The following is a 15,357-nucleotide window of genomic DNA, read 5'->3' as shown; positions in this document are numbered from 1 at the left end:
TCTCAGATTTGTTTGATTAGCAAAAAGCACCCAGTGAACCCTTGAGAGCACAATTGAGAAACGAATGGGGTAATCCAGGGTTAGATTTCTCTACTACTTTTTGACTTCTAAATTTTTTTGTTAAAATGAAGATTATTGCTGTAACTCAAAAGTTCATTAAAATATTGAAACTGGAAAGAAAAATATGTTAAATATGGCTGAAACATAGATCACTAAGAGCAAAGTCTATCTTGCAGCCTTCCATATGTAGTCCACACAGTTAGAAACAAGGAATGTGCCAGATGACCTGGTGCTGTACAGTTGCAGGGGCCACAGTATTTGACCCCATTGGAAAGTAATTCTGATTGTGAATGCAGCATTTGCTGGATGTAACTGTGCTGTAAAAATAAAAAATGGCAACCCAAAGTGTCATGTATATTTACTAAAATAAATAAAATCAGTCTGATTGTTTTCCCTTAGTATTTTGTCTTGTACCAGCTTTACATTAAGTTGCAGACTGGCTTTGTATTTATCTGAGCACAAAATAATCCCAAAAAGAGGAGGAAAGCATCCGTCTTATTCCACAGCGCTTCAATGCAAACCCTTAAAATACATAACATTCATCTTAGATGAATGCACAATTTCTGCCAATTTTTAAAAATTGCATTTCTCACTTTTTCTAGGTATACTCCCCAGGGGAAAAAAAAAAACCTCCACAAAAAACCCACAAAAAAACCACCACCGCCAAAAAAAACCCCCACAAAAACCCAAAAAAACCCAAAACACCAAAAACACCACTATCAAAAAAACCCAACCAAGCAACAACAACAACAAACCCAACAAAAGTAAACCAAAAAAACCCACACAAACAAACCAAGAAAAAAAAAACCACACCAAAACCACACCCACAACCCAAAAACATAAAAAAAATTAAAAACCTCACAACAACAACAAAAACAAACAGTTTCCAAGACAGATCTTTCATGTTCAAGAAGATTTGTTGCCAAGGTATACACAGGTTTAGACACATATTTATGCTTCTGTATGCACCTTATGAAATAAGTGTGTAACTACTGCCATTTTTGGAGAGCTCTCTATTTCCTCTCTTTATCTCAGCATGGCTTCATCATTTATTTGTGGTTTTTCTCCTAGTCATTGGATTATAGTAAAGAGGCACATATTTCTCAGTTTCTTGTACCCATACTGCTCCTCACTTAGATCTCCAGAGAGAGATCTAAGAGAGAGTACTACATGATTAGCTAGTGAATCTAAAATTTCAGGGTCATTAACCACTTCAGGAGACATTGTGACAAGCTGACACAAGGCTACATCTTTGGTGAGTACCTGCCCATCCCATAATCCACATTCAGTGGGAATCTCAGCTATAAACAGCTTGCCATATGTGTATGCACACACTGGAAGGCTTGCATTTTTAACATTTGTAAATTGGACCATCTTAGAGGAGATGATATCACAGCTCAGCAGCAATCTCTGCTTTAATGCTGCTCAGTTTTCATTACAGGAGTGCTTATACCACTCTGTAATGAAATAGTTATTAATAGACAAAATGCCAAGAGAGAGACACCAGAAACTGGTCTCTATCATAGACAACTCCTCAGTTTTGCGGGATTAATAAAACACCTTATTGTACACTGCAATTTGGTACCCTTTGTATCAACCCTTGGGCTTTCACTGCAGTTGAATTCCACATTTTTGCAGGCAAGTCCTTATGGCATCACCAGGGCAGAGCTCAGCTCCCGCTCCTGGCAATTCCCCACTGCACCATCTCCCACACCAGTGGGGTTACTTGCCTGCAGTGTGCTGCTCAGCAATCTCTAAAGTGCACTGAGATGAAGGGTTAGCTCAGCACCAGGCTATTCAAACTGCTTTAAAACAAGTTCTGTTCCAAGTATTGTGGGTTTCCCCATGCATTACCTCTACTTTAATTATTGTGGCCTTCCCTGATTGCTTAGATAAAGACTTCCTGGAGTTAATGGGGAACACTGTAACTCTCAAAATGGGAACCCACCTCACTGACTGATACAGCTCTCAAAGGGAAGCTCATTCACTGTGCTGATAGCATGGACTCTGCTGCTCAGGCCAACCCATGATCTTTCATCAGTAGCCCATAGTTAAAGACAGGATGGCTGGTCTGAGAGGCCTGTCTGTATCTAAGAGGTACTGTAGCCAGTTGTTACCAATTCCTGTCCAAATCTATTTCTGTGGCTCCAGTATTAGCCTAGGCTTATTCCTTCTATAACACTTGAGCTTGTGTCAATCACTGATTTCTATTTTGCCATGACTTCCTGGCATAATTAGGTTATCTGTCCTAGTTATTCACCTCAGAGATGGGGATGCCACATTCAGATGCTTTCCTGTCCTCTCTTCACTGTTTTGTGCTGAGAAGTTAAACAACTTGACTGACCTTCAGAATCACAACCTTAAACATATTTCATGCAGTTACTCTCTGAGTAAGTAAACTGCCAGGGATTTCCTAGAGCAGGAAACCAACTTGGAGTCTTTTAGGTGTTGGACTAGCACTCAAATATGATGCCCACATTTATAACTATGTCAAAATGCACATGGGTTGGCATATAGATGGTCATACCTCCAAAGCAGTATTGAACAGTTTACACAGAAAAATGCCACATGAAACCTCTCAGATTGAAAGTAACTCTGCTTACTGATCCTCACCCTCTAAATACTCACACAGTTTCCCTAACTATGTCTGTTGTACACTCCAGCCATGATAAGCAGACATATTTACACTTTAAATAAAACCAAACATGTTCTGAAGAAGAAAATATCTCCCTTCAAAAGAGATACATAGTTATTGTCTATGAAAGGTTAACAGGATTTTAAAGAAATGGGAGAGATGAGGAGCCACTGCCCAGTATGGGCAAAATGCTGCGCTCTACAGTCATATGTGGAGTCACACATTCTGACTACTACTCATACCATTTCCTCCAGACATCTAATCTGAGTGCCATGCAAACCCACAGTCAGAAGCCCAGGTTTACTGCAAAGGGAAAAAGAAAGATATTTCAGACAGCAGCTCAGAACCTGGAAGCATGGACCCTTGGTCTACAGTCAAACTGAAGGATTCATTATGGCTTGCATCTCTCTTGATTTTCACAGTTTATGTATGGGATTTGATAATTTACAACTTAGGTGGATCAATGCAACCCAGTTCTCAAAACAGGCAGATCAACAGGATCTGCTTTGAATCAAAGCCGCTTTTTGTACAAAATAGGCAAGTCTCCCATCTGAATTTATTCAAATTTCTAAGTGTGCCGAGACTAACCGGTCTTTGGCTTCTACAAATTCATAACAAAATTCTTGTCTGTTTACAAAGTCATGTAAGTAACAATCTGACACATCTAATGTTTTCTTTGCTAAGACTGAGCACAGGAACCACATCTTCTGATGGCACTTAGAGTGCTGGAAGTGTTGCTTTGTAGGGTAACAAGTGAGGCTGTACCTTGACTACTGTGTTTAATTCTAGGTCCCTCACTTCAAGAAAGACATTGAGGTGCTGAAGTGTGTCCAAAGGACAACAGAGCTGGTGAATGGTCTAGAAAACAAGTCCTATGAGGAGTAGCTGAGGAAACTGGAGTTATTTAATTTAGAGAAAAGGGGGCTCAAGGGAGAGCTTATCACTCTGTACAACTGCCTGAAAGGAGGGTGTAGCCAGGTAGGGATCAGTCTCTTCTGTCATGTCTCAAGTGAGAGGACAAGAGGAAATGGCCTTCAATTGTGCCAGGGAAGGTTCAGATTAGATACTAGAAAAATATTTCACTGAAAGGGGGGTAGGCACTGGAATAAGTTTCCCAGGGAGGTGGTGGAGTCATTGTCTCTGAATGTGTTCAAGAAGAATCTGGACGTGGCACCTGGGGATATGGTTTGGGGTGACTATGGTGGTGGTGGATTGATGGTTGGACTAGATGTTCTTAAAAGTCTCTTCCAGCTTTGATGATTCTGTGATTCTGTAACCCTTTGCTCTGGAGCTTTGTTATCTCTCGCTCACTTGGCAAAAAAATTTCCTGAAATTGATGCTGAAATAATTATTGTTCCCAGAGGCTTAAACATCCATCTCTTTATCTCCAAAGACAATGAACCTACCACACCACTAGAACAGCCACCATGAAGAATTACAAGAGTGTCCTTATCTACTTAAAATGACAAATCTCTGTTGTCAGTGATTTCTGTATCCATGGATCTCACCTTGTTGGCAATCACCTTGATGGTGAAAAACAAGAAAATGTTCTTCAATTATCATGTCAGTCATTTTCTATCTCATAATTGATTTCAAGCCACTGGCAGCTCTGACCATATGAAGTAACTCCTGCAACAGAGAACAATTTACCAATGGAAGCTTAAAAATACCCAACCAGCTACAATTGCTTGAACTCATGGAGCAAATAATTAGAATCAGCTGTTTAGCATACCCAAAGAGTCTCCATGTTATGGGAGCTACTGCACCTAAACTAAGAGAAAGCCAAGAGGGAATGTGTTTTGTCTTGGCTCTTTACAACAGCACTGATGAAAGTAACTTTGAATTCATGACTTACTGTTGCTTTAAAAGAACCTCACTTGCTGTCTAGGTATTATACAGGTGGAAATGGGCATGATGCAGAAAAACAGATTGTTCATTCATTTTCTAAGCCATGTTTTCCTATCTAAACTGGAATTTTCCGTGGGCTGTTGCCACCTCTAACTAAAAGCAAAACTTCTGAAATACCTATGACAGCAGCACTGAATAGCTACTTTTCTGCCAAATGGCTTAGAAAATAAGTTGCATGGGGCAAGTATAACTTGAGAGCGGACAACATGTCTTGCATGACTCATACCAAGCTCTGCCTGCTATTCTGGTAGGCAGGGACATGAACTGGCTTCACATCCAAGCAGCTTTGCCTCGTCAGACTCTGGGGCACTTAGCATTGGGGTGAAATCAATGTTTGTTTACTGTCTCTGAGTAAACTAGAGGTGTGGAAAGAGGAGTCCCAAATCACAGAAACCAAAATGAAGAATTCAAGGAAAGTTGAAAATTGCAGCAGTCTGTTTACCACAGATGAGAAAAGAGAGCAATTTTAACTTGAAGAGAAGGTAGGGAGACTTTCCTATAACTGCTTGCACCTTTGTCCTTGGTTTCCGCAGCACTGTGTATCAGCTGCCAGCTGGAGGAGAGCAGTCTGTGCCTTTGTACACACTTACAATAGTAAGTGGTGTGTCTTGGGATTGCTCTCTGCCTCTGCATTCTTAAGAAAAACTATTTTCACTTTTTGACATTTTTAGTCAGAAATGAAAATGGCCAAGCGCATTATTAAATTCAGCCTCAGTTGCAAGAAAGGGATGCTGTGATTGTGTCTGAACATGACTACAATGAGGAGATAACTGTTTCTAGGAGAAAAGTGTCAACTTTTATTTTTGAGACAGCCAAGTTGGCAGATACTCTTGGCTTCCACTGCACAATTCATGTGAAATGCAAAAATAAAAAAAGAAAAAAAGAAAAAAAGAAAAGAAAAGAAAGAAGAATTTAACTAGTGCTGCCCAAGAAAACCAGACAGACACACATGAAAAAGGAATGATGTACCATATAAAGCATTAAATACACGCACACACAGGATTCTGCTTTATAGGATTTGAACCATATGCGCATCTACACATACACACACACTAACTCACACCAATAGATCATTTTAGCCAGACTATCTGTCTAGTGTGTGGAACAGAAACACACTTATGAAATCTATTTTCTTATTTTAGCAGCAGGCTAATAATTGATAAAGAGCCAGACCTGGGGCTCTGAGTTTTATATGACAGATATACAAGGCTGCTGTTCTCCTCCTGTGTGCCTTGCCCCTTCTCTTGCCTGCAACAGCTCCAGCCTGAGACCAAGCAGAGCCCCTTCCTTACTGGAACAGACTGGGCACTTCAGCAGCTTCCCAGCAGCCCTGGCAGGGCAGGGCAGGTCTCCTGATTTAGCTAAAGCAACAAGAAAGAAGTAGCCAGTGGTGTGACTCAACAGGGGCAGAAGTCAGCCGTGTGTATGGGCCTGGCCTTGTTTGGGCAGTGGTGGCTGCTGGCTCAGTCCTTTGGGTAAGGTCTGGATGCTGGAACGTGCTTCCAACATGGTCCTAAGCCTCCCTCAGCAGCATCCCGGCAGACAGCATTGGCGTGGAGCTGGCAGTGAGATCCCACCCTAAGGAGAATGTGAGCAAAGCAGCAGAAGCAAAAAGGCCCTGGTGGCCCTTCAGAAGCTGCTCTCACCACCTCTGGAGACAGGGAAGCACGGTCAATACTAGTTAAAATAATGGATTACTCTGAGCACCAGGGCTTCCTTCCCTCCTCTGTATGTTGCTTACATTACAGTGCCAGCCCCAGACACTATATCAATGAGATATTGTCTGCAGTTTATTTTCCTAGTTTTTTTTTCCCTCTATCTCTTTTCTTCGTGGACTGTTCCCCACCCTTCCAAACAAACTCTAAGGCAAAGTTTAGTGTCCCTCAGCGCTAACCCATTTCTGGATGCTGGTGTGACTTTGGTCTGTTGGCTTTGGGCAGCTGCTGGCAAAGGGGCAGGTCAGGCAGAGGAGAGCCAGACTGGATCTGGGCCAGGTGGAGGAGAGATGTCACACTGTGGGACCACCCATCCCAGCCTCTGTACTGCCCCTGGAATAACTTCCCCTGAATGATCCTGTGGTTCCTCTAAGTGGTTAGCTCAGACTGGTTGCTTCTCCCAGCTTTTTGCACTGTCTTTTGCTTTCCACTCTTCCTCTTAACACACTACTGATTCTTCATTCTTTTAATGTACAGTCAGATCATGGGAAAAAAAAGAGAAAAACATAGACTTAAGATATATTGAAATTGTGGGAAAAATATAGTGAAATACAACCCACTCTCAAATTAGTTCAATATTGCTTGTCATAACTAAGGGGAAACACTTTTTCAGGCAGTTCCAGGCTTTGGCCACTTAATACCCTTACATTAAAGGGCCACAACTGAGTCCTCTAACTCTGCTGAGAGGCAGGACAGGGATAAACCCCACTTTGGTAAATCTCGCAAAACAGAGAGGTGTTTACTTCCTTGCCTGGAGCCTGCCAGGTAAGCCTGCCAACTGAAGGTGTTGCTGGCTTGGAGGGAGTATTTACCAGGCTTCCCACTAACAGAAATACCTGATGTTTGTAGTGATCTTCCTTCTGTTCGGCTGTAAGGAGTCCAAGGCTCAGGGAAGGCTGCCTTGTTTGGGCTGAGCCCTACACAAAAGCAGCTGGAGAGAGAAGCTGCTCTGCAGGTTCTGATTTTCACTCATTGCATCTGCCTTGAGGTTCTTCCCTGCATCATCCTTGGGTGAAAGGACTGGAGCTGCCTCAAGGATATGCCTGCCTTTTTGACTACAAGACATCTGGAGTGCAGTGTTCAACTCCAAGAATGCAGTTGTACCATGCACACCCTATTGAGTAAAGGGAAACAAATCTGTGAGTGCCACCAGAAAACTGGCTTCTCCCCTTCCCTGAACGTTCTTCTGCAGCCTATCAACAAAGCAAAAAGAAGTGAAACTTCCGCTTTGGCTTCTGAAAGCTGTTTTAGCTATCCAATTCTCAATGAAACCGTCAGGATTTTAAAGTCACACTGCATTTAAGATAACAATCACTTCAGATTATGCTTCCATTACAATGGCACCAAAGTGCTTGAGAGCAGCTCTGAAGGGCGCTCTCTCTTGAGGACTTTCCTTCCAGGAGCAGTACCACACACCTCAATTCCCTGCTGAGCTATGCAGGCAGGCACCACTTCTCCTAGGTGTGCTCAGCAAGGTTTGTCCCAGGTTAGCTTCACTTTTAAACCCTATCACTTGTGAAATGATGACTTGTGCCCAACAGGGCTCTCCAGTACAGCAGAAAGCAGTTCAGTTTTGTAACTGGAGCGTGCTTGTGCTCCTTTGGGTATGGGAGGTCTATACCATGCCGGGGCTGTGGGAATTTGTCAGCTGAGTAGAGATACCACACACTGGGATTGAGGAGAAACAGAATTCCATGCACATGGGTGCTGACATTTTAATATTAAATCATTGCAAATTATGATGATTGCAGAATGCAGACCTTGGCATCTGCTTCTAGCCAGAGAGGAAAGGGTAGAGAAGCAAGGATCTGTCTTTCGCTTGTGTCCTCTGGGCTGGAGTTTTCCTACCCAGTTTTTGACTGCCATCAGAAGAGCTGTTACACTGAGTACCTATAGTTGGTGCAATGGGTACCACCTTCCTCTGATTTCAAACCTAGTGTTATAAACGCCAGGACAAATTTATTGCCAAATTCAATAGTTTGGTTTATTAACATCCAAATCACAAAATTTAGAACCAAATTATAACAATTTCAAACAATAAAAACAAAACAATACGAACCCCACGAACAGCAAACTTACTTGACCGAAGTTCTCCCGGGAAAAGCAGAGTCAAGGGTGACCCCAGGGACACAGGACCTGGCAGCCAGTGCCTCTAGCTGGGTTCACAAACTTGCCCACCTAAAGACCCAACTTAAATACACTTAGTTTCCCCCTCGGCAACTTTCCTCCCATTGTTTCTCTAATCATCGACCATTAACTTTATTTACATTAAATCCCGAAAGGGTCCCTGGGCACATTCAAATGCTAATGTCCAGAGTTAGTCCTTGCTTTGAGTAACTGCCGTAGAGGTGTGTGATGACCGGTGTAGCGTTTGACCGTTGCGAGTCCCGATGAGCTGAGCTGCACGTAGGCAGGAGCAGGTCGTTCTCACCTTCCATTTTTGGAACCCGGAAGATCAGGGAGGTGCTTTCCAGAAGTTCGTGAAACGTGCGAGTTGAGCAGACACATACATATCTTTATATAATATATATCACAGTTCCCAATCTATAATTATTTATAAAACATGAATTAAATAACCATATTTCCCACAATTCCCCCATTTCTTTTCTTTTGTCAATAATTTTAATTCATGTTTTGTATTTTACTTAATTGTTTTTCCTCCTTGGAGAAACACCTGATCAGCGATTCTTGAACCATGTTTGCCTTTTCTGCTTTTCTTCTATCTTTCTAATTCCCATGTCTTTGACTGCCTCTGAGTGCCAGCTAGTTACTTGTGCCTTAACAGGGGTAACTTTTTGGAGGAGCCTTAGGTCACAGGGCTAGCCCTTCACCAAGCGCACAGCCTGGTTCACACTCCCTAGAGTGATCCGCAGAAGCTTCCCTCTGTCTGGCCCAGCGTCTGTCGGGTTGCAACCGAACAACGGGGAAGTTTCTTCGCGACAGCAGGGGCTCTCTGCTCGGACCCTCGGGGTGGTTCGGACGGCATACCTCCTTTTCAAAAATTCCCCACCGAGATTACTTTACTTGTTCTGGCACTACATTAGTTCGACGGCACTTCGTGGCTAACACTTGGGCCTTTAGATCCAATTTTCCCTTTAACCCCTTTTCGTATATTGAATACCACCCGGGATAATTTGGTTCTATCAATCCCAAACGTGTGGCACAGTTTAAGAATCGCATAGTCAGAGTCTGTTTTTCCTCAGAACACCTGGGGCATAACCCCAGCGGCCCCCCCACCCCCACTTGCAGTGCACCACCCAAATTTCAAGACAATAATTGTATTTGAAATGGATATATGGATTGCAGGGGCATCCAGGTTCAGAGCAGCGCATGGATATTTCCTCTGCCATTTGTTTCTGATATCCTGGGGTTGGAGTTCTTTCTCTTTAAATTTCTGGAGCTCCGGATTCACCCTTCCTGATGTTCTAACACCTTCCTTCTGGTTACCCTTCCCTCTCTTAGTCCTCCTTGTCGGGTGGTTATTAAGTTTCCTTTGAGGCTCCTCTAGGCTGCAGCTTAATGTTTCCAGGGTGTTGGCATCCTCGGTGCAGCCGGACCCTCAGATCTCCGGGGGAAGAGATGACCTTCCATTCGGGGTTTTCCCTCGGGGCTGTTAGTTTCTTAACCCTGGAGGCGTGTGTCCAGCCTCTTTCAGCTGTTCGGATGGCTGTATCTGTAGTTAAAAGGACAAGAAAGGGTCCCTCCCAATGAGGGGTTAATGACACCGCTTTCCAAGCTCTGATCAGTACTTTATCTCCTGGTTGTATCTCATGAATATACATCGAAATCCTGCAACTTCCTCAGATTGAATTTACCTAATACAAAATTCCAAACCAGCCCAATACTACAAGAATATTGTATAGAGAGAATCCCTGTCATGTCTACCACTCAGAAAATCTGAATATTAGAACAAGTTATCTAATAGTACATTCACACCTTTACCATAAAAACAATTTTGTCCCTGGATCACTATGATTCTCACCTCACTATTCACCCAATGTACCATACAATCCAGAATTTTCCCCTTTTTTGTACTGTTACAGGAAAAATCAGAAAGAAAATTTTACTTCTTATTAAACGAGGTTTATACTGAAACATAACACAGGTTTTAGCTTTTTAAAGAAAAATTCAGTTTAAAAAAATCATAGATGAGCACAAACAATTTGGGCTTATTTCAAGAATCAGACTCAGCACATTCAGAGTGATTTGGCATACAGACAAACGTTCATAAAACCCAGTATCCTACAATGCTCGGTGACAACAGCAGTTTCCAGGACAATCAGCTGTTAAGGTTACACACATCCTCACTCAGTTTCTACAGTCTCAGTGTAATGAGTCTGCACTACTGCTAATTAACTGAACTACAAATTTATATTCCAGACCCCTACTCAGCACATTCTCAGATACACACAGCCAAAAGAAGGACGCAACTTGAGTGAGACAATGGGACCACCTTGTCCCTATTCTCGATGTGCACCCTGCCATGGCCATTCTCACTCAGCCCCCAAGAAGCATCTGCCTTCACAACTGCTTCTCACCCTTGCTTCAGCCACCCCTAATGATCAGCAAAATTAACACAATTCCAGAAGCACTATCGGACCTTTCAGCTCTGCTGTTAGCTTGATGGCGACACTTCTTATTTTGGTTTGTAATTCCACTGCCTCGTAGCAATTGTGACTACACTCCTCAGATCCTCCCCAGGACCGAAACTGGGCGGGGTTTCGAGCAGCAGCAGTACGGAGTTCTAACTCTGGGGAATTTACCAGAATTGTCTCATATTTCAATAGCCGGGATTCAGTAAGCCATTTAAAACATACCCCACCGGTTTCCTGGCTCCCGCCCACTCCTGTGTAAGAACTCCATACGCCGTGTGATTGCTAACATCCACGAAAAGCTGGAACTCCCGGTTAATATACCGGGGCAGTTCCCGTCAACTACTCATGCAGATCCGTCTACAAACCATTTCTCACAGACAGGATCAGCTGCAGACCCCTATTTCAGCGTGGCAAGATACAATCCTGCAGCAGTAGCTGAAGTGACTTCTTCACTTCATCAGAGAGCCAATTCAAACAATCAGTGAGCAGTAAGCAAAATTTGTACAAATTAAGAGAAAAACTTAAGACCTCACCCATAATCCTGGGGGAGTATTTTAACAAGACAGAAAAAAAACAAAGCACACCAAATAGAAGAAACTATTACAAAGAGCAGAACTTACTCTGTAATAAACCATACATTACTTAAATTCGGAACTTAAAACCCAGAAAAGTTTTCCAACGCCAGGAGTCACTGTAAACATCAGGCCCCGGTAATCAGACAGCTTTATCTAGTACAATTATCAGAACATTAACACTACTGCTTTTTACTTCAGTCCAAAAAAACTTCACAAACTTAGCCTTTCTTAACAAACAAACTCGAGATAACTTGTGCCTAATTCCCAAAGTAAAGCTCCTGTATTTGCTATCCATTCTTGCGTATTATTAAACTTAAATACACAAGCAAACACCGACCAAACTTAACACCGGTGACAAAATGCTGCCTCTCATATATCACTTACTCTCCACCCCTGAAAACACAGGCACCAGGGCAACCTCAAGGTTCACATCCTCCAAATTGAGGAGCAAGTAAGAAGACATAATATCAAAGGGACAACACAAACCATCTCCTTCTAAGGAGTCAATAATTAAAATTAAGAATCCCGGTTCCCGACTAGATAAAATACATACAGAATAGGAACTGCAAAGAATAAAGAAAAATCCTGTAACTACCAACACAGAGAATTATACCACTTTCCCAACTTAATACTAGAATCCTGACTCCAATTACCATTCCAACACTATCTCGACAGAAAGATTTAGTTTCCTGCCTCTCAACAGCCACTTTAATTTTGGCTTCACCGGCCACATGCTTCAACCTTTTGAAAGAAAAACTGAAACACACAAAACCCTTGCAGTACACTGTCTGCCAACACAAATGCCATATTCCTGCTCAAGCTAACAATCCGAATTCAATTGTTTTAAACATAGATGAGCTACATCCACCATACTATCAACCTTTTGATCTGCACAAAATCCTCACATGCAGCAGACAGACAACTAAAAGGAAGATATATTTTCAACTTTTCAAGAACAAACACCTAGGTATTTCCTACGCATAAGTATAGCTCTCATTCTTGGTCTCTTCTCTCAATACTTTTATCCATTTTTGCTTCCTATTTCGCCTTACAGGGCGGTTTTCTGTCCCGGGCAGCCTCGTCTAATCACTTTAAAGCTGCCGCTTTCCTTCGTCTCCCGGCAACCATGGACTGACTCGCCCTGCCGCTTGCGGGAAGGGGGCGGGTTTCGTTCCATTCCCACGTTAGTAAAAAGAAGAAAAAAAAAAAAACAACTCCGCCGATCTCGTCCAGGAGAAAAAAAACTCTTAAAGCAAAATACACAACTCTAGGGAGTCTCCAAAATGTATTCAGCCTGAAGTAAAAGATCTACCACCACCAAGGAAAAGAGTAGGCAAGATTCCTTTTAATCCCTTTTCTATTTTTCTCCTTTTGCAGACTCACGTGAATTCTCGCATTTCTAATTTGCACGCTTCCCAACACCGCTAGTTATTCTCTAATGCATTCCAATTCACCTTTGGTAATTTCTGTTTTGCTCTACTGTCAAATTTCTTACGGGAATGCTTCTTTTCCCCCTTTTTTCCTCCCGGGCCATTCTTGCTCTCACACCAACTGTCCCACCCCGAATCCCTCCCGGGCTCTTCAAGATCTCCTTCGGGGGTCCTGGTTTTAGCCAGGGCTCTAACTGGTGTATACCTGTCTGGTTTATTCTTCCACCCTTCGTTTTCCTTACCCTTCTTCTCTTTTTCTCCATATTTTAGCGTCGGTGGCCGAGGTGCGGGGTCAGGACCAGAAACGGGGGCAGGATTCCCTCTCGGGAATCTCCTTGAACGGGAGGGAGGTTTCTGGAGTGGCCGCTGAGCTCGGGGCTCCGCATGGGTCTCGGATGGCAGTGCTAACTCTGCCCCTGAGAAGGCCGGGGAGGAGGAAGTGGTAGGGGTAGGGGCTGGCAGGACGGGGGCCACCGAGCCGTGAGAGAAGTTTATCCCGTAGTCCAGTTCATTCCGTGTTTCCCTTTCCTCAGAACACAGCTTTACTCGTACCTCATACCATAACAGAACATATGCCAATTCCTCAAATTCTCTCCTTTTCTTCTTCGCTACATGTTCCCACAGAGCTTCCCACGCCCATTCGTCAAAAGTACCAAACACAGGCCATATAATATTAGGTCCTATCTCCTTTCCTCCCCAAACATTCATACAAAAATAAATCATCCGATCTTTAGATGCTCCTCTCCTAATTGGGCATTCTTGCCAACCTTGCAACAACTTTCCTAATGGACTTTTCTGAGGAATTTCAAGAGCAGCCCTCGCTGAGGTTTCCGTTAAGGAATCCTCCCGATCTCTGCTGAGATCTGATCCCATACTCCCCGTGGCACAGAAGTTATGGGATACCAAAAATTAAATCCCGAGTTTCCGAACTCGATGCCGTTAACTTAATGATCCAACGGATGACCGTTCCGTGGATGTTCGGTTAACGGCGGGGCTCTGTAACCGCCACCGAAAAAATTAAGCGACCCCCCTGGTCGCGGTCAAGAAGGCTTACTCGTCCCCGAACTCAAAAAGGGACGTCCTCTTTCCTTCAGGACCCCCTGGTGACCTCCCCCACCCCGTCGGGTAACACTCATACACGAAGCGAAATATCACACGTTCCAATCGCTTCCCCGTCGGTCGGCCGTGTCCCTCGCGGGAGCAGCGGAAACGCGACCTTAAGGTCCGCTCTCGCTTCGTGATAAATCACGTCTCATTCACACACACACTCACACGCACATACACGTTCTCAAGCACTTGGTCACCCCCACTCAACCACGCTATACTTACGGTCCTTTTCCTGCGTGGATTCTTCGTGCACTTAGATTTTTACGAGTGAAACAATACCGCGGTTCCAGGGGAAAACCCCTGCTGAGTTCCCGAGCCCCCCCAAGCTAGCTTGTCCTAATGCCTAATTCCTTTGCTGTTGTGGGTTCTGGGTTCGTAAAGCCAGTTCGTTCTTCCGGACTTACCCGCTCTGCCAGGCTGCTTTTTACGGCGGGGCGCCCCCCGGTCAGAAGCAGGGATCCGTAGAATATTCAAAACTGCCCCACGTTGGGCGCCAAAATTGTTATAAACGCCAGGACAAATTTATTGCCAAATTCAATAGTTTGGTTTATTAACATCCAAATCACAAAATTTAGAACCAAATTATAACAATTTCAAACAATAAAAACAAAACAATACGAACCCCACGAACAGCAAACTTACTTGACCGAAGTTCTCCCGGGAAAAGCAGAGTCAAGGGTGACCCCAGGGACACAGGACCTGGCAGCCAGTGCCTCTAGCTGGGTTCACAAACTTGCCCACCTAAAGACCCAACTTAAATACACTTAGTTTCCCCCTCGGCAACTTTCCTCCCATTGTTTCTCTAATCATCGACCATTAACTTTATTTACATTAAATCCCGAAAGGGTCCCTGGGCACATTCAAATGCTAATGTCCAGAGTTAGTCCTTGCTTTGAGTAACTGCCGTAGAGGTGTGTGATGACCGGTGTAGCGTTTGACCGTTGCGAGTCCCGATGAGCTGAGCTGCACGTAGGCAGGAGCAGGTCGTTCTCACCTTCCATTTTTGGAACCCGGAAGATCAGGGAGGTGCTTTCCAGAAGTTCGTGAAACGTGCGAGTTGAGCAGACACATACATATCTTTATATAATATATATCACAGTTCCCAATCTATAATTATTTATAAAACATGAATTAAATAACCATATTTCCCACACTAGTAACCCTATTTACATCTTCAAGCAGTTTGATCCAGGAATTTAAGGGAAGCTTAACCTTCTAATCCCTAGATACATTTCGTTGAGTTTGGCCCTGTATGTGGGAAAAACCCCTTGGAGAAGCACAGTAGTTACTGTACAGACACAGCTGCTGTTTTTTCAAATGAAACACAGTATT

The sequence above is a fragment of the Prinia subflava genome, chromosome 1 (assembly GCF_021018805.1).
Source record: "Prinia subflava isolate CZ2003 ecotype Zambia chromosome 1, Cam_Psub_1.2, whole genome shotgun sequence".
In the NCBI taxonomy this organism is placed as follows: domain Eukaryota; kingdom Metazoa; phylum Chordata; class Aves; order Passeriformes; family Cisticolidae; genus Prinia; species Prinia subflava.
The sequence above is the reverse complement of the archived record's forward strand: the minus strand, read 5'-3'. Positions refer to the sequence as shown.